This window comes from Notothenia coriiceps, unplaced genomic scaffold (assembly GCF_000735185.1).
Source record: "Notothenia coriiceps isolate Sejong01 unplaced genomic scaffold, NC01 NC01_scaffold00029454, whole genome shotgun sequence".
Taxonomy (NCBI): domain Eukaryota; kingdom Metazoa; phylum Chordata; class Actinopteri; order Perciformes; family Nototheniidae; genus Notothenia; species Notothenia coriiceps.
In genome coordinates this window covers 17,741-41,579 of record NW_011362155.1, presented here as the reverse complement: position 1 = coordinate 41,579, position 23,839 = coordinate 17,741, and the positions used below count along the sequence as shown (strand labels likewise).

Sequence of the window (23,839 nt, the reverse complement as noted above, 5' to 3'; positions counted from 1 at the left end):
AACACACTTTTTTTTTTAAATGTTACCTCGTATGGTTACAGTGAGGCTTAGGGGATTTTACCAAACTGCAGTATGTATACAGAAGGTGGAAGCTTAAACATCTGTGTACGCAAATAAGAGTGAGAGGGCACTATGGTGTCTGAGACACCTGGGAGCGTGGTCCCTTTTGGGAACAAGCTCAGTGTTTAATACACAGAACAAGCTCACGGATATAATGGATGAACACACATAAAGGTAGTCATGCATACATATAAATATGACTGTTTTCTTATTGAAATATGCTCACAAAGAGAAATCCTTTTTTTGTCATACAGAAATGTTATTTTTGGGGCTGAAGTATTATTTTACAGTCATAACATTTTAGACAATATGAGTTTTGACAAAGTTTATTTTATAACAGTACCTTCATTTTGAATAACTCAGCCATGGGGCGCGCATAATATTCAAAAAAGTCATCCACCCATATAGGGTTATTTTCAGTGAAAATCCATTGCATGGAACGAGTCAGACTGCGAGTGTCACAATGATGAATGGACCAGAGGTTTGTTCAGTTCTACTTTCAAATTCCACTCATTCATGATCGTGAAGGGAAGTTTGGGCGAAAAGCTAACTTAAAAAGGGGAAGTTTAGAGAGACAGACCAAAATGGCCAGAATCAGCTGATGCTGCAGGGAGTGCTCGTTCAAGCTACATGTTACTTATTACTACAGCATAACTAACAAACAAACAAACAAACAAACAAACAGAATAACAACAGTATGGAAGTATAGGTCTAAGATAGGCAGTGTTGTTTGGTACCAACTTCCTCTCAGATCATTTTGATCCTCCAACAATGTTCATAGTTTATTTCATTCAAAAGCTCAGTTTGAATTTTTATTTCTGACCTAACTCCTGTTTGACTGTCCCAGCCGATCAGAAATGCTGTTTTACATTTCCTTATAAAAAAACAAATGAAATGCATCAAATAGCAGAACAAATCAAGAAACTGATCAGGCTACAGAACCAATTTTTAACTTGATACAGACATTTCCCGTATAACTGGCTAGCCAATGGAATGGCCTCATTAGTATTTATGTATTGTCAATCAGAAAAAATTAAATAATTTGCATATTGAAGATAAACCATCAGAAAAAATGTATACAATTTTTTTGTTTTTAAAGTACACAAAAGTTGGTCTAATTGTGTGAATGCCTTTTTCTCATACTCCTATTGCTTTCTGCTACTATTGTTGCTATGGCGCCTTCTCAACATTGGCCCCGCCCACAGTAGTCTACATAGAAAGCCAATGCAAAGCCGTAATAGAGCATGTCACACAAGGTCACAGACACAGACTGCTGAGGTATGGCATCTCCCTTTATTGTTATTTTAACGTGAGAAAGCTGCATACCGTAGCTTTAATGATTGATCGACTGTCAAACTCAGGTAGTGAGGAATCATTGCAAGTTTTCCATTTGTAGTATTTGAACTGTCTGGCTCTCAGCAGCAGCATTAGTTGTTTCACTCATTACAGCTAATTCCTACGTCTTCTCCCCGTGCCTCCAAACATTCAACCGACATTTTCTATTTTTTAGGTATTTGCCTGTTTTTCTCTACATTTAGCCACTTGAAAAAGGTCCTGTGATTGAACTTTTTAAGAATAACTCTCCATCTCTCCCAGAGGGATCTGACTAAACTTGAACTGTTGTCGGGCAAAATAAGTCCACATGACAAGAGGGGGACTGATTCCCATGTGATTGGTAGATAATTGCCATGTTTGGAATGGTGGAAAGATTCTTTGGAATCAGTGTGGCCACTGTTAATGGGCAATTTACTGTACATGAAAGGAGAATGCGGTATCACTGATTAACAGTAGCCACTAGTTCAGAAGAATAACTCTATCTTTGTTGAACCCTGATCCAGAAACATTTCCACTAACCAAGTAAAGGTAGTTCTCTCACGCTTTCTAATGTTAAGGGTTGATTTCCTGAGAAAAAGATAATAGTGTTGCAAGTGAAGTCAAATATGCACACGTTAACACCCTTAACACTGATAAGATTTAGACAAATCATTTCCACTTCATTGCTTTCACTTTAGTCACAGTTTGACTTGCTGTGACTCATAATCAAAAGGGTGGGCCAGCAGAGATACGTTAACATGCTGTGTCGCTAACTGCCTGCAGAAATGTGGGGTACACTGACAGCGTTCGATAATGCAGCAAACAGGATGTTTCTCTGGGTTTGCAAAAGAAGGATGTGAAATGATAGGTGAAGATGGAGGTGTGGCGAGCGGCGGCTGCAGGTTTGAACAGCTGACAACTCTCGCTCTGACTCAGCATGATGCTACACTGCTTTCTGCTGCATCATGAGCACAAGCGTCTTGCTGTAGAACTATTGCATTGTTCTGTATAGACAGAGAAGGGGTCGCCACTCTCCACCAACCTCCGATAAACTCAGCTTGGATTATGGTTCATGTTAAAACAATTTATCTTAGAAGAAAGATAGTTATTAAAAGATTCCTCCTTTTGGATTCCTGTAAAATGTATGTTTTTTATATAAATTCTAACCTCACTATTGTTAAAATATAATACAATAGTTCTTCTCAATGTTTATTTGTTCAACTTTTAATGTGAGAGGCAACGGTTTGAGGTGCTGTTGCCTTATACAGTATTATTGTTAGTGAGACATAACCAGTGGTGTAAGTTACCAAGTACATTTCAGTAATTATTTGACATATTTGTACTTTACTTGAGTATTTCCATTTCATTCTACATTATACTTCTACTCCACTACATTTAAAGGGAAATATAATACGTTCCACTACACTTAGTTGACCCTAGTTACTTCTGAAAACAAATGATATGCTGATAAGGTATGATGCAATACTGTAGCTACTAGTATCTACATTTGGTCCACATTGACTACGGTAACTACAAAAGTAAAATGCTCTTACATGTAAAACACAGAATAATTTAATAACCATAATAATTAAATACTGTGAAAAGATCTGCACAATTAGTACTTTTACTTTTGATACTTGAAGTACATTTAGCTTTTATTTCTTCTGTACTTTATTTATAATGAAATGGGCCACTGTGCACAGAGTATTTTTCGCTTTAAGTATATTTTGATGCTACTTCTTTTGGACTTTCACTTAAGTAACATTTTAAAATCAGGACTTTTAGTTGAAATAAAGTTTTTCAGGTCCATAGTACTTTACTTTTACTTAAAGGATGTTAGTACTTCCTCCAACACAGGATACACCTTATGAACTGTAAGCTGAGTGCATGTGTAAGCCTAGTGTATGTGCTGCCTTCCCCTGTAGCCCTGAGCAGCAGCAGCTAGTGTTTTCCTCTGTGCCTTCCAGCAGCTGCACTAAGCCGGCCTTACTAGCGCCCTCTATGAGTGTTTGTGCAGAACAGAAAGCAGCAGAGCATGCAGGCAGCCGGACAGGACAAGTGCAGCACGGCCAGCGGCGGCACTCAGCAGAGACAGAGGTGCAGCCCCCAGGAAACAGCTGCTCTGCTGTCACTCACACTCACACCACAGGCGCGGGATGGAGTGAGTTACATCTCTGGAATTATTCTTTATATGGCTTAAGAATGTGTGTTACATTATTTAATAATAATGAGGGAGTTCCAGTTTTTTTAGCTATTGTTATATCTATATGTTCAAAATGTGCTTAATTCATGCCTGTATTTTATATGAATGTAGGCTTATGTCATAACCAGCTCAACCCGCCCACACTTTTTAATTATTTTGAATTTGTTTGTCTGTTTGTATGCCAGCCATGAAGGGGGATACCACACGAAAAAAAAATAGCTAATGTTAGATGAGGTTTAGATGAAGATATCGAGGTGTTAAAGTGTGGAAATTACCTAATTCAAAACAGGAAAAAAGCAGAGAGAAACTAAGATTATACAGTATCATACATAGAAGCTTGAGAAATTTGACAATCATAATCAATTGTATCATGGGAAAAATACTACTTCACACTTAGTACTAGGGCATGGAATGTGAACTGTATCTTTGGTTTCTTTCTTTATTTCTTTCTTTGACTTTGAATTACTGTAAATACTGTCTGCATTACCGTCAGGTTACTACTCACTTTTAATTTTAGAGAAAAACCCCTATTCTCCCTAACTTGAATGGTTTAAATAAGAAGGAACATCTTCTTTCCTCATAGCCTGAATTAAAATCCTAAATTCTACATCTACTCTCATTTTAATTAAAACAACAATCTACAAGGTAATATAGCTATACTCCTACAAGTGAAAACATATGGGGCTATGGCTAGGTAGGTGGGGAAATTTACTAAATGATTTATTCTGTAAGAAATTACTCAAAATGAAACCTGATTTTCACTCATTTAACATTTTTTATGCATGATGAGCAGGGACATGCGTGATGGGAATTTATGAGATTATCGTTTTTGAGAAACCAAGAGTGCAAAGTTGACAATTCAATCATTTAAAAAAACTTGGTGTGGGTGTGACTGCTGGTAGCTGCTTCTATGACGTGTTGAAATCACATATGTAAAGATCAACAAGCAAAACATGTTTAAATGACACAGGACATTGCTCATATAAAACTTAACATCAACATGTATTTTAAATGAAACATTCTTCATAAATAAATACATTAAGAATATCATAATTAGGCCCTCCAAAGCACGAGACAGGAGCTTATCAATTAGGAGCAGTTGATACCAGCACAAGGTGGCCTAATCTTATCAGCTGGGGTGGAGGGAGCGATGGTGTTATTTCCGTTGGCACTCTTTCACATCAGTGGTTGCTGTGGCGTGTTTACTCCACATCCACCATGGCAGGGTGAATCAAGGGCTGTACATATTAAACGTGACCGCTTCAAAGTGGGGAACAAGAGAGTAAATGTTCCATTCATGTTTCAGCCCTGAATGGATCTACTAAACATTGGTAGGCAAACGTTACTGCTATTTCAAACACACTGGTTGAGATATACAGTAAATCATCATTAGTCTTCCTTTATGACCTTCGCAAAGGTTAACTATTTGTTTGCATTTCCGCTAGCATCATTATGGAGGGACAACCGGCCCAATTTTAATGACACTTGGTGGAAGGGTGAACCATGGGCTAAGAAGGAACCCAACACCTTTTCGAGCAAATGGCATTTACACACAAACACACAAATGATATTTCGCTTTTGTGTTTTACAGTTGGCTAATGTATGGTCGTGTTTTATGTTTTGTTTTATGTTCTATGTTCATGTTTCAGTCGATTAGGTTCTAAAAACTAATATGTTTCATTGTAAGTGTGAGGATATATTTGGGAAAGGATTTCCTGAATGAGGAAATTCATGAGAACCTCACTTAAACAACTCTTAAAGAGCTGTCAAAGTGTTCCCAATGTGGATTAGGATTTCTGGTTCAAGTCCCAGAACGAACCAAGTATGGAGTGAGGACAGGTACTTTGAGAGGTGCCAGTTCATCTCTTGCGCACTGCCAATCCCACTGCTGTATAATAGCCCCCCATTGCTCCTTGTACTAGGATGGTTTAAATGCAGAGCCTGCATACACGTGTGACGGTTGAACATGCTAATGAACCAGCCAAAGTCAAAAGAACGTACACCAACCCAAGACATTGGACCATCCAATGCACCATTTGCCTGGGTGGAGGTCTGCCCACTCCGAGTGTAGTTTTAGATGGTTCCTTGGACGTGATTAACTCATTAATGTTTCAAGAATCAGTAAAACCTCCCAGTCTCATGCAAGCAAACCCGTAAAGGGTCTGTGTGAAATGTTTGAAAAGCATGAACAACAAGTCATCAGCTAACGTGTGTTTTATGGGTAACACGCCTGTTCCTGGTGCTTCTTTACCAGAGAGCTCTCGGGAATGTGGGGTCCTGGAAGGGCCGCAGTTAATATCACGGGCAGGTGGGGAGAAGGGTGAAGCACAGCGGGGTTTCATATCGTATGTCTTTAATGTCTTTCTGTCGGACATTCCTGCTTTCCAAAGCCTGGTGTTCCCATCCATCCCCATGCACATACCTTCCGCCACCTACCTACAGCATGCACAATACCACATCTCTTTCCCTTTTTTACGTATAAACGCCTACACACTCATGCTAGCAGAGACAAAAACACTCAGTCATCCCCTCAATTTTCTCAGTTGGGACGATTTTCACTGTATATCCCATGTCTGAGTTCACAGTAAATTGATATGAAGTACACTTAAACAGTCCAACTAAACTCCTGTTTCATAAAAAACCCAGCCCCCTACCTCCTTTATTTTTCTAAGAGTCTGTTAACCCCAGTATGGCCTCACGCAGGGCCCACACCTCACTTTGGGGCTTCCTGGCTACTGATTGCAGCGTCTAACTCACAAAAGGCTAAAAACAAGCTGCTGGTGTCAGTACCAGGTACCATCTGGGTCTGGTTACCCAGCAGTGGAGGCTGTAGAGGAGGAGGAGGGGGCACAGGGTGATGGCTGACCAGAATGGGCCATGAGAACCTGCTAAACAACATGGAAGTATATGCATATCTTAATACAATGTCAAACACTCACATGTTACACTGGGAGCTCTTAATGTCTTAATATTGTTGTTGCTATAAACTCAACTTAAAGGGGCCCTTTTATGCTTTTTGGGGTTCCCTTACCTGTTGTGTGTTATATAGGTTTTTGTTTATGTAAATGGTCTGCAAAGTCTGAAATTCTAAAGTTCACGCCAGAGGGAGTCTCCAGCCTTAAAGGGTCACCTATCGTGCAATATTTGGCAATAGCATAGGTCTCAGATATATACAAATATGTAGAAAACATGTCTGAAGTATTTTGCTCAAAATAATATAAATTTACACATCCCTCTATTATCCCTCTACCACATCAAGGATTATTTCTGAAACAGTATGGAGCTCAAAGGCTTTCTCTCTTGCCGGTTTACCAGAAGGTGAGTACCTTTTTACATCCTGCTTCTTACACATGCTCTCCAGTACAGGTTAGCTCTGAGTGTTAGCGATGCTTGCTAACAAAGACCATACGTCCAAAACAGTCGGGCATTGTTTCTGATAGCGACGTTTCTGATAGGGCCGTGGGCGTAAAGCCAGCCCACATTTCCGATATTACGCCATATCGGCAGCAAATCTGGATCAGCTCCGTTGAACCCCCGTTTTTAGAGATTTGCGCACGGAGGAAAAGAGAGAGGGTTTTGTTTTCCGACACTTTGTGACATATTTATGTATAAAACATATCAAAGAGTGCATTTCGCATGATAGGTCTCCTTTCAACGCCTCGATTGGACTCCTTTGTAACTGTAGGCTAACATGGGTAAACCTTTTCAAAGTCTTTGCCACATAATGTAGTTTTCATAGTCATATATCTCTGCACACAGCTCTATTGGTATTCATTTGGAACTCAACATTTGCAAGTCCTTCCTCTGTAACTTTGTTACAATCACTTCCAATAAACCCAATGTTTAAACAATACTGCAAACAGCAGCTGTCCTGCACACTGTCCACTGCCCCTATGTGTCCCCTGCTTCACCTTTATTTCTCCTTTATGCTGCTGGGTGACATTACTGTATGAAGGATGTCCTGGACAGAACCGATAACACGTTCCTCAGCACTGAGGTAATTTCCTCTACCCACAATGCAACTGGGCCAGCTGGTGAACTAGTTTGTTGGTTAGCAGTGGGTCAACATGCGAACCATCACAGCTTAGAAATATAAACAGTAAGTTGTGTAAACATATCATACCTCTGTTTTAGAGAGTGGCTAATTTTTAATATGAATACATTTAATTATTTCAACTGATGCTCATGAAGTTACAGTCAATGAGTCAACATCGTAAACCCTAGTGATGTACATTAGGATTTTATATTTGTCATGATGGCCTCGGAAACGACATTGGATAACACGAGAACCAAAGATTCCTGTAAGATTCTGTTTTGAGATTTATATTGTGCATGTATTATGTTGAACAGCATTCTTTGCTATATGGAAAAAGTTGTTCACATCCGCGAATGTGAAATGCTCACGTTTCTTTGCTATTGTGCAAGCCAGTGGTTCGCACAGTTTGTTATGATGACTTTTGAGCAAATTATTTAATGTAAATATTACATTAAAGAACTTTTTAACACTCTTTATTTAATTGGTAGTTTAGTCTACTTTCTCCCTGATGCTCATTGCATTCATTTTGTGGTTGCTTTAACTGCATTTTAATGCAGGTGAGGCTGTTTAGCAGAGAGGGGGTTCTGTGAATATAGCAGCGTGTGTTCAGATCTCACTGTGTGAGATAAAGGGTATACCTTAAAATGAAAAATAAAAATAAGTAAAAAATAAACTTTCCAAAAAAACTATGCTTCACAGAAACTCAGAGATACAGAACAACGGTTTATTAAAAAAATATTCTTACCAGCCTTAAAATCTTGAAATCATCACAACCCCATATTAAGCCAAGCTAGCCTCAGGTTGGGAATCACTATGAAACTGTTCACTAAATAAATAAGAGTAAACTGATACTGATTCTATTAAATTGAACTTCTACTAAAAATGTGTTTTGCAAATTGTTGCTTCAATGTTTCAACTCATGTGCAGTTTACGAGATAATTAAGTGGCATCACAACTAAGGTTGAACCCAATCATGGTCCAATATGCAATCTACACAAATGTAATGTGGAGTCTCCAACCTTAATACACTGAGGGTGGAGTTTTCGGTGAGGCTGCAAAAACATTTTGGGCACATCGGTTACATTTAAGAAATGAAACAATTAGCACATAAACATTTAATCTGGATTTTTCTTTTGAAATCTACATCAATGTTGCCGATTTTAGCTGGAAATTATTTTAATTGATAACAAATTAATTAATTTGCACAGTACAGTAGTGGAGGTTGATCAGGTGAAGACTGTAGGGCTAAATGAACCGACTTCACAGACTGTAGTACTTGAGCAGAGGGACAGGGGAGGGTGTGTCTTTGAACAAGTGGCCAAGCATGGCCAGATCACTTCACAGTGAAAGTTTGGAGAGGAACTGCTGCAGTTGGCTCTGAAAGGAGAAGCCCAGTCAGGGTGGCCGAGGATGATTCCTCCTTTGTTCCATCTCTGTCACCTAATCAATTTTATTTGGCAAGTCCTAAATAAAGTCATAGAGTGGTACTAATGTTTTAATATAATGCCATGTGTCTGTGGCACAGTTATGGCCCCAGACCTCCTGATCCCCCCCCTTCTGTATCTTGATTCATTAGCAGGCTAAGGGGGCGGCATTTGAATTGCGGTCGGGCACGAATGACGGGAGAGAAGATGAGCAAAGAAACAACAGAGATAGAGGGAGGGAGACAAGTAGAACAGAGCAGTGAGAAAGTTAAGAAAGAAAGAAAGAAAGACATAAAGAGACAAAGACAGCAAAAGAAAGACACGGTGGTCCCTCTATTTTACACACCATGCAGAAGAAAAGAGACATCATCAAAAGCTTTAGACTCCAGGGACGCTTGAGTCTGAGAAAAAGAAAAGGGTTAAAGAGTAGAGTGTAGAAGCAGTGGAAGGAGGAAAGGAAGGAGATGACGAAGGAGAAAAAGGGGTGAAAAAGTCGCCTTCTGAACGGGACTGCTGGGCTCAGCAAGTTAGTGATTACTGATTAGCCAGCTTGGTCCTGTAGGGAGGCCTGTCTGTCCTTGGCTTGGGAAAACAACATAAAAGGGAGCCGGCTGTTTTGTGACGGGACTTGAAAGCTTAGTAGCTATCGGGAGACATTACCCTTATCAATGGCCGGTCACTAGAGCCGGGCTATATGAAGCAACAAGGGCACTGCTTTTCCAGAAAGGAGATAACCAACGCATACCTCGGCCCACATTTGCATGCACCAGAGAGACCGACAGGCAGAGACACAATATGACAGAAAGAGACCGGCATGAAGGAAACCGCATTAATCTAGTGAGGTTTTGCCAACTGAGGTATCAATGCCAACCAGCCAGTCAGACATTCAGCCAGTCATTGGGCCCAACACAGTGCCCAGATGGGTCTGACAACCTGGCAGACAAGTAGAGGGTTAGGCCAGCCGGGTGTTTCTTAAAACACATCACAATGTCTTCTATTCCAATGTCCTTTATTATCTTTCTACATATGGATCAAAGAGAGGGGTTAACAAGTGCAATGGTACCTTTCAATCATTGAAAATAACACCTTGACACTTAGTGTGTGTGTGTTTTGTGATTGAGTTTTCCATTGAGTCGAGTACACTAGTCTAATCTATTGAATTTGGGTCAGTGGGAAAAGCAGCTTTGAAAGAGACATAAGGACTATTGTGAATTATGACATTATGAGAAAACATGACTTGGAACGATCCCTGTTTTTCCTGTATCATCACTGTACATAACACATTGGACCAGCCAATATGCAAACTTGCACTTCAAGAGAACAACACACCCAGCCCTCCCAGTATGTTTGCCCTGATTGATTTTTGTGGGGTAAGGTCATCCGGAACAGCTGCTGATAGACCCGCAATTCATCTGGAGTTCAAAGAGTGCTTGGGTCGGCCAGTGTCGTTCTTGTTTGTACTTTACCGAATGACAACGTCATCAGGCGCCCTGCCTTGTCAACAGCGTGGGTGGCAGGGCAGCTAGTCCATCTGTCAGTCAGTCAGTCAGTCAGTCACTTTCTGATCTGCTATCATAGCCCTTTAATCAATGCGGCAAGAGCCACAAAATGACAGTTCAATCCCAACATGTGGAGCTCTTCGTCTGGAATTAATTAGGTTTATCATCAGGGGTTTCCAACAATTGGTTTCCCTTTAATTAATTTTATCCTGTTGGCAAATGAAAAAATTACACTACATAAATAAAACCCTAATAAACTATAAATGTTGTTATTTATTCAGTGAAGCAGTGATTAAAATCAAGACGATGAATTAAGTTTCCTACCCAAATTCTATCCGTATCCTGAGTGTGCTTATATGTTATATTTGTGATATCTGCAATGCACAAATATCTGGAACAATGTTCAAAGCAGCACGCTCCGCACTCCGGTGCGACTTTTCCACAATCAACCCTCTCTGTCACTCTTTTCCTTGTTTTCTCTCTCGTCTTTTTCCCAGTTCTAACACCCAGCCTGTTTCAGATCTTGTTTTCCTCTCTCTCAGCTGATTCGCTGGCACACCTTTCAGAGTGCAAAGTCCCCGAATGAGAAAACAGATGAAAAGACACACGTGCACGCACATCGGCGCACAAGTGAACACATGTAATCATATGTAAACACAAAAGCATGCGCACTGGGGCACAGGCACATCTTACAAACCAATACATAGATGAGAGGCGAAACCTGCTGCATACACACACAAGCACACACTTCCAAAGTCCTCCAGCGTCATGCCTTCCCACACTACACTTGATAAACCCTTGTGTGAGCCTGACAAAGCAGGAGAGGGCACTCAGCAGCCTTTGAACACTGAAGCAGGTTGCATAAGACGACTCAGCGTACCAGTGGACTGTATTCACACACTGAGAACTGTACCCAGTACTGGATGACTCAGACAAGACCCTTTGACCCCGTAATTAATATATTAATATATATAATCAAGCATTAAGATCATAATTATGTTCGTTCGTATACATAGTATCATGGGATTACTGTTATTCCACAGCTTGATTGTTAATAATGTGTTTCATCAGATGCTCTAATTGCCCCACTTTAAAAGTTTCCAGATCTCAAATTGTACATGAAACCAACCCATCGAATAAAACATAATTGGGATTTGATTTCTTAAATTATTCACATGTCATTGCACCATAACATATAAAGGCGACATGGATCATGGGGCACAAAAATAGATTAATGTTGCACAAGTATTACGTCAACATGAACGGCATGGGTCACACTAACATTGCATGGTCAGGCCCCCCTAACTACTTGAAGTAAATAAAAAGAGAGCCGTGATCTATGTCGAAGGTGAAGAGAGATATTCTCATCAGCTTGGCTAAGCTGTTAGTCAGCAGTTTACGTTTCCTCTCAAAGTTCAAAACACTTCTCGGAAAACTCTGGAAACAACATAGTTTCAGACATGTGACGGACCATGATGGCAATGGATGTTGGGATATGCTGCAGCCCCCCTGTGACCATCACAAGGATTACCCTGGGAGGGAAAACGGATGCAAAAAAAAAATCCTGTCTTTGGGATAACAACAAAAAATGTCAGCTTTTATTTCAGGGAATTATCGGTCATATAGAGTGACAGTTAAGGATCCACGAAAATGACATCGCCAAGTCTGAATGGTAAAAGCATTTGGATATGTTGGGATTATTTATTTAGAGAAAGGGTTCTTTCTTAAGTCTAAATGTTCCAGCAATAGCATGAAGACATGCACAAAGACCTTTTTGAACGTCAAAGCATGGAATCATGTCACAGCACAACATACAATTATGAACCTGAACATGAGCATAATATGTCCTTTTTGAAATGCAATTTTAAGCCACTTTGAATAATACACTGGACCTTAATCCAGTAGTGACAACATGTGCAAAGTACACACAACCATCAGGATCACCTATTCCCATCAATCCCATCTTCCTCACAACGAATACATCAGCAATTTAAAAGGAGCACACATATTTTACACAAGTATTTAAAGGTCCCATGTCATGCTTTTCTGGTTATTACTACTCATGAGGAGTCATACTCAGCCGGTGAAATAAAAATGTCTACTGTTTGCCAAATAAAATAAAAAAATAACCCCAGTGAAGCCATATCATTCATTGCTGGCAAAAGTGCAATAAACAAACAAAAACGTGGTAGGCCACAATCATGTGTAATTGTTTGGCTAAATTTGATTCAAATTGTCCGTGTAAATCTATGCAGACGATAGAGAGATGTAACCTGTTAATATTATTTGTTTGATTTTGATGCAAAGTTATGCTTTACTGGAAGCATTTTGGCTGTCATATATTTTATGCAGGACTAACTTCCTCGTGTCTACATCCATAAGGAATGAATGGAGAAGTTGTTGAAGTTCAAAGCAGCAGTTTCCATCCCTGAAGAGGAAACCAGAGCGCTCTGTTTGTCATTGATGTCATCGCCAGCAAACCACACTTCAAACTGGTAATAAGGCAGGAGGGGTATTCACTCCAAAACACAGAGGGCCTTATTTGTTCAAGCTGCACACCCTGCATGCGCCTCTATGCTTCTACCGACACTGTGCGCTAATGGTTCCCACATCAGACTCTCTCAGTGGCCTCACACATGACTGCCATGCGTCGCCATCTCCATCTACCTCAGCTCACCTCCAAGGGGCTCGTCCAATTAGTACGTAGCATCGAGATTGCAAAGCAGGCTTCTGAAGGGGCCTCCCAGTGGGGGATGTGAACAGCCGAGGAAACGGAGCTGTATTTACAGAAAAGCACATTTGGGATGCACTGATAATAATCTGACTTTAATTTAAATGGGTAAAACGGGGAGGTGAGTGTATGCATGTGTGCTCGTATGTATGTATAAAGCTCTGGGTTTGTGGGAACCCTACTGCACTGGGTAATTGAGAGTGTATTTCAAACAGCCCAGACCAGATCTTGACTCAATCACGTCTGGCCCCATGGATGGGGTAGACCAGGGTCTACATCATTGTTCGACAACGTGTATGCTGCAGATTGAATTTATGGTTCCAGTGGAAGGGAGCAAACGGATATGAATGGGAGGTTCACAAATGATGCATCACTAGGAAGGAAGTAGAGGACAGCGTAGCATTTGGACCATGTGCTGCACTCTGAATAGAGATCTTTTTACTTTCAAGGGTGGCATACTAGAAAACTGAATTGAATTGACTGAATTCATAACGCTGAAATGGGCTGCCTTCATCACCAATAGAAAGAAACAATAACTAAATCATACTTGGCATAGTGAAACCGCTAATAACGTTTTTATTATTATTTTTGTGTTAATCTGAAACAGCCGCTCAGTTTCTTTGTCTTGCTCTGCTTTGACGTTTTTTCTCCGATGGGGCACTTGCGAAATGACATGATTACCTTCTTGGCTTTTCTGGATTTACTTAACAACACAAAGACCATGCCAGTTTGGTTTGTGTTTTGTTGGCTGGGATTTACAGGACAGCCTATACTAAACATAGGGAGGCATAGCTGTGAAAACAGATGATCAATACTTGATGCTTGGGGAAGGTACAGCAATACTGCTGCAAGCTGATATTGTGGGAGGATCCATGTTTACATCAAGCAATCATTTGATTTTTTTCTCTTTTTGCGCTTTATTATTAAAACACATATTTAGGATAAGCAAACCTTAATTTTCTGTTCTTACATGCCATTGGAACTATTTGTGTTCTAACACGTTTTACCCTAAATACATACATGTAGGACCTGTTTCATAGTGATATACAGAAACATATTCAATTTGTACGAATCGTGATTCTACTTTTTTAACAGATTGGCATGACGTGTTATGTGCTTGTGGACCATTGCTTTTTTATTAGCACCAATGGCCCCCCTAGTAGACCTGCACTTTTAAACAATGGAGAAAAATGTAATAATTGATTGGATTTTTTTTTGGGAAAGACCCTGACAGTATGCTATATGAATTGCTTATAGTTGGGTCAGAAATTATTCTTTCACATACTGAAGTGTTCATTTAAAAAAAGCTGTCATAACACATTAACTCCAAGGACAGCGACACTAGTGAATAACCTATAGTATATTTAAGCAATAGCTCACGACAGGCCGTGGTATATGCTCATTATATCACAGCTAAGGGGCGTGGTTCGGCCCAACGCAAAACAGTATTTGTGACATTGTGTTAATTTTGAGGGCAAGTCACTAATCACCACAGCTAATATGAGATTTAAAAAAGCCCAGAGGAAGGTTGTAATGAAACAAATATGTATATTTATTTCACCTAAATGTAAACTGCAGAAATAACTTTTTTCCAGAAAAACTTTCTTTTTTGTTTGTTGAGTTTTAAAGAGGTGGTTTTGTTGCAGTGTCCTCAGAATAAACATCTATATATCCACACCATCTTCACCTGTCCTCATACAGATTGCAGTCACAAACCCAATGAAAACCACAACGCCATTTTCTTTAATCCGGCCCTCTTCCTTCCTTTTTTATGCTTTCCTGTATAAAGGGGTTTAGCGGGTATGAGCTGTCACATTTTCATAAATCATACAAGAAAAAAAGGTTAATTTCTTCTTTTAGGCAAACTATGACACAATGACTAGTTTCGTCTTTGCTAATTTGCCTGTATGCTTGTTTAAAGTTTAAGAAAATCATGAAAAGATCAAAATAAAAGAGAAAAATAACTGCAGATGATTTTTTGTTAGTCTGGATCATTGTTTGGATTCAGAATTTCTAATATTGTGAGACATTTCTCTCATGATTTACAGTACTTGCATGACAGTACAATATAATCGTAAGCAGTTCTTGTACATTACAGACTATCTATTATTATTATAGGATTTAAAAGATGGTTCAGTCTCTGTGAAATTACAATTTGCACGCTCTCAGTAAATTCTTGTTGCATCTGTTTTTGTTTTGTTTTGTCTTTTCTGATGCCATTGCCACAGCAGAGCACTGTTGGGTTTTTAAAGGAAGTGAAGCACTAAATAGCTCACAGTCAAACTCCAGTGACTTTCTGGAATGTCTGATGTAAGCAGTAAATTAATTGCGTGCAACAATGAAAATATGCATAAAAAATCAGTTGTTGATGTATTTGAGCAATGTCTTTTCCTTACAACAAGACATCATTTCAAACAATTCGTTCAACTGACAGCAGTATTAGCGTGTTGCATTTTGATGTTACCAGATTTAGTGGAATTATAACAGCACAACACATTTATGCACTCACCACCTATCCAGTATGATGTCAAACACATGATCAAAACCAACACACAACATGGTTTGAGTTTCACATCTTTAGGGATCATCCCACACTAGCTGGGAAACTAATTGTGTGTGTGTGTGGGTGGGTGTTTCCTACTTCCAGTTAAACTGCTCTACTACCTGTAGGCCTAGGAGTTTTTGTTCTCTTCCGTCTTTGATCTCTGTTACATTGTTGCTGTATGATTGACCTCAGTCAGAACTGATAAAACATTCCCCACCCACAATTATTACTTTTGCAATTCACATGAAGAGCAAGTTATTCACAACGGGATGATCTCAAGAGTCATAAAGGCTCCATTAAATCCAGGCATTGTATCAGATTTCGGCTGCCGGCTTTGCCCTGGAATGCAACACAGATGCAAGTACTCAGCGGGATAATGTATACAATATGAAACCAAAAGAAACAAACTTATTATAAAAACCTGGTTACCGGTTTAACAGGAAGTTCATAAATAAAAAAAAACATGAGCGCAGTAACAAAGATAAGATGTGAATGAATGTATGAATACACGACCAAAGGTTTTCATAATGTCAAGCAACATATGTCAATAGTTTTCCTCCATGACGTCAGATTATTATAAGATAAAAATACCATAACATCCTGAATGAGCAGTGTGCTTTTTGCCTTCGTGAAGATGTGGGTAACTGTACAGAAGGTGGTGCAGATCAAACACAGTGGCCCGGGGCAGCTTGGATCCAATTACACTGTGTTATAGAGGCCTGCATCTATTTTCTGACATTTACCATACAGTAAAGTCAGACGTAGCCCTTGTGAAAGAGGCCCCTCAATCGGAGTCTACAGCGAACGGGGAAAAGAAAAGGGGCGACTTTAGCCGTAGGAAAGTGCCCGAGAGCATCTGACTTCAATTGAAGAGCTCAGCTTGTGTGTTCCACTTAGCCACTAGTATTCTGAGGAGATCCACAGTGCCGTTACCAGAGCCCCCCTCCTCAAACACACATGATGTCATTGAGGTTCTATCATTACAGGCTGCAGATGCTGCCGTGTTGGGCTTGGTTAGTTCCCACGCTTGTTTTTGCAGACCTTTACTTTGGACGCAATGACGGACACAGGCTTCCTGCTGACACGAGGAATGAGAAAATAGAAGGAAAAAAACGTGGATGTTCAGAGAGAATAAGGGGATCTAGAGACAAGACTTCCTGATTTCTTTTTTAAATTCCTCTCATGTTACAGTCCATTACGCAGCATCTGTCTGAGAGTCTAGTTAGTTCTCCAAGGAGTTTCAATGGCAGACTGAAAGCAATGAGATAGTTCCTGAAGCCCCTGCTGAACAAGTTTGGTGACGGCACACATTTACTTTTACTTTAAAATGTTGCTGCTGTTTGTAGTGAATGTTGTTGCTGTTTGTAGTGAACATCATATGTCTTTTGTACATTCTGACATAAAATTCAGATCTAAAACAGCTATCATCATCAGTTATGAGCACAATACATAAACTACAATGACGTTTGGAGAGCACAAACATTCGCCAAGACAATGATAAATTCACATGAACAGCGGATGGTTCCCTTTTACCCGGGTCAAGAAGTCATGAAAATTTCAAAAAAAGTTGATGTAATCATGAGTTTTAAATAGTAATCCACAAACAACAGGGATGCTAGCAAGAAGGTGTGTTGAAGCTTGATAGCTGTTGTTCTGACTTTTCTCTTTTTTCCCCAATTCTGCCAACACCGAAATACAGCACAAAGGCTTCATCTTGCTATTTTACATATGCTATGAAAGTAAAACACATTTTGTGAATCTTCTTCATGATACTCATAGGTTCCAAATTGTATTGGGCTCTTCCTTGGTCCATGCTACAACATACTAGTCAAAATCAGGCCAATCATTTTTCCATTATCCTGAAAATAACAGATTGAGCAGAAAACATAACCCCCTTGGTGTAGGTAAATAACAGGACAACAGCTTTACAGTATAAGTGTTTGTTAACTTCCAGATAAGCTTAACTGTACTGCAATGCCTTAATGATTTTAGCAAGTAGCTTTCTTGAAACATCTGAGCACTTGGAACAAAATTCTTCACTTAAGATAAGGAGTACAGGTAATCTGGCCCAAATAGGCCATCTGCTGTTCCCACAGCCAACAAGAGGCTAATAACCTGCTCAATCCAATCAGATTGTAGCAGACACAGGCGAGATAAAGGCAAAGCAATAAAATGAAACAATCTGGAGCTTTGACGAGCAAGAAAGCTGGCTATTTCGCTGCTGGGCTGGGGGCAGGAATGTGCTCTTTGAACCAGCTTTTTTTAACAGCGGAGCAGCATGCACACAGCACGCCCTGAGTCTCCGAGCTGGCCCAGGGACCATTTGGTCCTGGCGTGGGCACGTCAGACACGGGGCCACCGGGTCAGGAAGCTGGCATCCTCACCCCTGGCACAACTTGCTCCCCTCGGGGGCGTAGGGGCTGACACCAGGCTCATGGGGAGCACCAGACAGACAGGGGCCTACCAAACAGCTTGTGACCATAACCAACAGTGGCCGAGGACAATGAATGCAATTATTTACAAGAACACAGTCCAAGTGTCTTTTAGTCTCTCCCTATTACGCCTGTTTACTCCCACTCTTCTTTTGCGGGGCAGCATGGAGGGGCTGTGACCCTGTCGGTACAGTCGTCAGCAGGACTGTTCACATGCAGTGCCCAGGGCTAGCCTGCTATTCATGCTCTATTGCCAGCAGGCCTGATCCGGGTCCAGCTGCAGCCTCTTTCCTACCAACTGCACATTTTGATGAGAGGTCAAGGGAGACACATCAACTTCAGCTGTCAAACGTTGTTCAAGTGTATAATACTGCATGCAAATACTTAGTTTTCTTTAGGTACAGTGTTGAGGTAATATGGAAAAGATCTGCCAATGGTTCAAACAAAAATACAGTGGTGGATCACTACTTTCATGCACCATTAGGAAGGAATTTCTCTTTCTACTGGTTTTTACTGCTGAGAACCTGGTACACACCAACACCTTTCTGTCAACACATGGCTGCAAGTGGTAGGGAGGAGCTGAGACAAGAGTGGACAGAGAAGTCTGCCCAAGTACACATGCTATAAATATAGCCTTATAAAATGGGATCATAAAATGCAATTTAATATAATTATTTTTTAATATGATACATTTTTAAACCAGTACAACCAATGGACACGCCATTGATTGAGACTTATTTGCTATCATGAATGTGTCACAGTTTTAAGCTAGCAATGCAATTTACAGTGAAAAGCTGCAGCTTTCTGATGAACTGTATGTTTTTCCAACATCTACACGGTTAACCCTAAACCTAACATCTGCTCAAATTAGCTTAAAGAGATATCCATCTGCTTCATAAACTTGACATCATAACAAACCATGTGCATTTTCTTCTGTCCATTATTAAGACTTTGTCCTTCATTTGTTTTCTTACTGAGACACTCTCACTGAACATATTGAATTGGTAGCATGATAAAGTCATGTTGGAGAGATGCCAATCTAGCACTGTCGAGTCTCAACTACTGATGTATCCAAGACTTTGTGCTGTATATCTGTGTATGGAACTTCTTTTGACTAATGTTGTTTTAGAAAATTAGTCAGCTCATGATTTCAGAGATTGTTATGTAAATCTAGATTGGAAAACACCTCAATTGATGACAGGGAAATGTATTAGATTTGTCTTCAGGCTTTCTTCAAAGATTGGTCATTGACAGTCTGGAATCTATACATGTCAGATCTTCTTTTGATCAACTTCAGTAACTTTTAAAAGTTTGTCTCCATATTTTTTCATGGATAATAATGGGAAGAATACAAAATAAATGTAGGCTTGTGTGGTCTAAGATATAAAACAGGACTAGTGGCTTAGAGGGTGATGGATTTGTATAAATCTATCTAAGTTTTGTGGTATCTGAATTGCTCCTTCAATATTATACTCACCCAAAAAAAAGCATCTTAAAATTTGCCAAATGTATTATATAACATAGTACATTGTCTGTCAGATCAGGGCGGAAGTACACATTACCTGATGTAATGAGGTTATTGTGACTGAGACCCCATTCGAACAAGATGGCCTCCCCATCCACTCCACACTGAACCAACTCCAGCTGAGCAAACAGCGCACACTCCATGAGGAAGCTATGGGAGAATAATAGCACCCAATACTGTACAGTAAGTGTACATTCATTCTGTACATGTAAACACAAAAGAACGCATGTGCTGTCTTTCATACACTCACACTTGCACACATACAGTAGATACAGTGAGTTCCATCTTTATTTTCCCCTGTGGCTCTTGGCTGTGGCCCTTTAGGAGTCTCCAGATGAAGAGAGCGTGGAGTGTGGCAGAGGGTCCTTCCATAAACAATAAACAACAGTTATCTTGTGTGCGGCCGTCTGTGTCAAGAGGCAAACGAAGCCAAGCCCAGCATCTGAGAGGCGTCTGCTCCTCTTTCCGCCTTTGGTCTTGTCTCTTTCAATGGCTTATAAAAGTGTGGATGTGTGTGTACGCCCATGAGTGTGTCTGTGTTCACAACGCAGCACAGGGCTCCTCTGTATTGTATTCTGATGCTGGCTGGAAGTAAAAAGGCAGAATTAAGAGTGGCGGGGGCAAGAGGAAGAGGGCTGCCAGCACACTGCAGAACTGCAGGGAGCTCCCCCAGATCCCAGCTGCCCAGGACTGGCTGAGAGCTTCAGGCGAGTGCCAGGCTTCCTCGGCCCTCATGGAGGTGGGCCAGAGAAAGTGGGAGGAGTGGGAGGTACACGTCAGGAACAAATTGCCAAAAATCATGTCTGGACCTATATAGAGAAGGTCTTGGGAGACACACAATGCTGACATATGCAATAAACTTAATTTGTTGGCAGGTGGGAAATATTAGGCACAATTTTTTTGCCATTTTCACAGAGACCAAAACAGAGTTTGCAAATCATAATTGTTTATATAAGGTGTTCATATTTCATAAAGCACTCAACTTCCTGATTAGCCCTATGACATGATCTTCCAGTACTGGTGGCCTGAATGCTTTTCCTTCTCGACAGGGTCTGGCAACACAGTGGAAAACAAAGTTTATCTGGAACTGTTTAATGCATTATTTGTATAACAATCAAGGAAGTGAGTTTATTTTGCAGATAATTACAGCTTTTGTTGCGTCGATGGCCAAGATAAGCCAGGGTTCCGAACCATTAACTGGCTGTGCTTTTTCTGGCAAACACTCAGTTTGTAATGCACAATGCACTGCAAGAGTCCTGGCAGCTGGAAGATCCTAACATTAGAAAGTAGGGCTCCATGAATGGCACAATATCAATCAATCAATAACATCTCCAAATAAGTGTTGTGTTTACACTAAGTAGTACTTTAAATCAACATGAGATACCGCTCACCACAAGGGTTCCCACCCTCCTATCTCTTAATCCCCTTACAACATAATAACATGAGTCAAAGAAAATGGACGCCATTAACGACAACAATATTCAAAACATATGTAAAGCCAATGTCTGACCCGACTCCAACCACACACAGCAGGGAGTGATGCCGTCCAAAGCGACTTGTTGGACATGAGAGTTGGGGAACTGCTGTACACAGTAATAGTTACAGCTGAGGCAAGAGCGTGTGGAAAACCCCCGGCTGGTCTAGACACTTTTGCCCTCTGAGCTGACCCAGGAACAGGCCGGGGCGCTAATCATGGCACTTGGCAGACAGCAGCATTTTTCCACAGGTCCTCAGAGAAAGCCCTTCCTATACAGAGGCAGGTAATCACAACAGAAGCACATCCCGCCATGGTAGCAGGCCAATGAACGCACGCCTGCTTTGTTCACTCCAGCACCAGTTGGGAGACTATTTCTGTGCTTCTGACAGAAACAAATAACCCCTGTGTCACCCTGCCTGTCAGACTCTCCGCCTGCTAGGGAGCCAATGGGTGTTGCTAGTCATTGTGCATTGCACCCTGGGGCCAGTGACTGGAAGTGAGTTCTACTATGACAAGTGAGAAACCCGTTTAGGCTGTTGACTCAACATTATACAAGGGTGAAAGGATACCCAAATATGAGGTCTTAAAAGGTCAGAAATGGGAATGGGTGTAGCATCTTTGGTTTTGGAGATCAGGACAAAATGTGTTCGTCATGTGGAAATAGTGACATTTTCAGGCTTCTGGAATACTCTTGATACCTCCGGTTTCCTGCCACACACATCTGTAGCATTACCTTCAACCACCAGGGTCTCCAGGTTTGCTTCCTAGGTCAAAGTCATGACGTATCGTAATGCGTTTTCCGGAAACCAATCTAACTTTCCTTTGGACAACGTGACTTTGTCATGACCAGTGGGGGCCATTTGAGTGCATTTTATTACCACAGTGGACACTTTGTTGCACATCTGCACTGGGAATGGATTGATGAGGATGTCATGTATGCTATTGTTGGACATATTGTTCCATTACCATGAGGAGATAGAGGTTGGAAAAATGTTTGTTCCTCTCCAGTAGTCATATGTTATGTTCTGAGAACTGACATGTTGGTCGTTGATATTTTTGGTTTAGATATCAAAAAATAAATAGGAGTAAATCAACACTAAAACTTGACTTTTACATGAATTGCGTTAAATGCCATTCCACGTGGACGCTATAGGCAGGAGTGCACATAACTTTCTCAGTGAGGTACTCAGATGAGTACCTGGAGTCAGTGTTTGGTACTCCAACTTCTGGCTCCACTCAAAGTTATTTGATGAAGCCCTCTGTATCGCGAACGTCAACGTGACCGTTGTGATCAGCTATTTTAGCGCAGTTCTCCAGTGAAGGGGAGGAGTCTCCCTCCGCAGCCGGTTGGCGTAGTTTTGGCACAATTCCGTTGTACAGACCGACGTTAACAGCAGCCCTGTCTGTGCACACGGAGACCGACTCTGTCGTCCGGTGATCTAACCGCCTTCTGGAAAAGCTTCACAAGTACATCGGTACGCAAATGCACTTTGTGACACAAGAGACGGTACGCATTTCGGATTGTTGCCGCGCATGCGGACCTGCGTACCAGTTATGTGCACCCCTGGCTATAGGTAAAGATGTTTGCAAAACATTGGATTTTAAAGCAACTGCCAACAGTTCCCACAGTAAAAACAGGAGGTCCCAATTCCAGTGGCCACTAAATAGTTTGGGGACATACATGTGGAGGACTTAGTGAAAGATCTCATGCCAAACCACTTTTCCTCTTTTCCACAAGTCTTGAGTGATCTGAGTGATACATGTACTTAAGCACAGACTGACGGAAATATCTAATTTCCTCCCAAGCTGGAGCCCAGAGACAAACACAGAGAAGGTATGGAGCTCAGGTGGCGTCTGTATGCAGATTCTTTTGTATATCATGTACAAACAATTACATAAATGCAGATGATCTGGTTGAAGCACACACAGCATTTATTTTAACTGACAGGGGACTTAACATTCAACCATTACAAAAATATCACTTAATTGGTTAAACCATAAAGCCATAAAACTTACATTAAAAGCTTGGGCTGGTAACAGGTGGGCTTAGAGTTTCGCTGGTCATTTATGCCCTGTTTATGATGTCACCCAGGTGTGCCAAGAAAGGGTTTACCCCAAACATGAGGTCCCATGTAGGGCCACAACAGGCTCTCTGGTGCTGCTTCTTTCTGCATCATTAATCTTGTCTTCATAAACACATTTCTGAGTGCAGTTAGATTTCCACATCTGGATGGAGGTCTGTGATAAGAAGAAAACAGAGAGCACATTTAGATTAGATATATTGCTTGGGAAATTCAAGACAGAATTATTGCAGATGATTGTATCCACACAGACATTGCTTCTTCTTTGTAATGCTTCTTTTGGACATGCTTGCAGTACTGTGAGTGTTCATCCTCCTGTTTCTCTCAGCGGACTCCCGATGCACACAGTGATCTAGGCCCTTTGAGCCAGACCCCACCAGGCCTAGCCCACCCTGGCATTGGCACCGGCACAGACAAGCTGACAATTATTATCTACCTCACTGCTCTTGCTAGCAAGCTGACGGGACGGGCAGCATTTGTTTGGCTCGAGAGTACAGTATCTGTCTGCCTGC

General features: G+C 40.9%; 1 long non-coding RNA gene across 1 annotated transcript in view; it reads right to left on the bottom strand.

The window, feature by feature from the left end:
• LOC104958861 (uncharacterized) overlaps positions 1 to 23,482 on the bottom strand; it is a 41,777-nt gene extending 18,295 nt beyond the window's left edge. Inside the window, exon 1 of the long non-coding RNA XR_799799.1 lies at positions 23,263 to 23,482. This is a non-coding gene — a long non-coding RNA (uncharacterized lncRNA). The remainder of the gene's footprint in view (positions 1 to 23,262) is intronic.
• Positions 23,483 to 23,839: the final 357 nt, after the last annotated feature.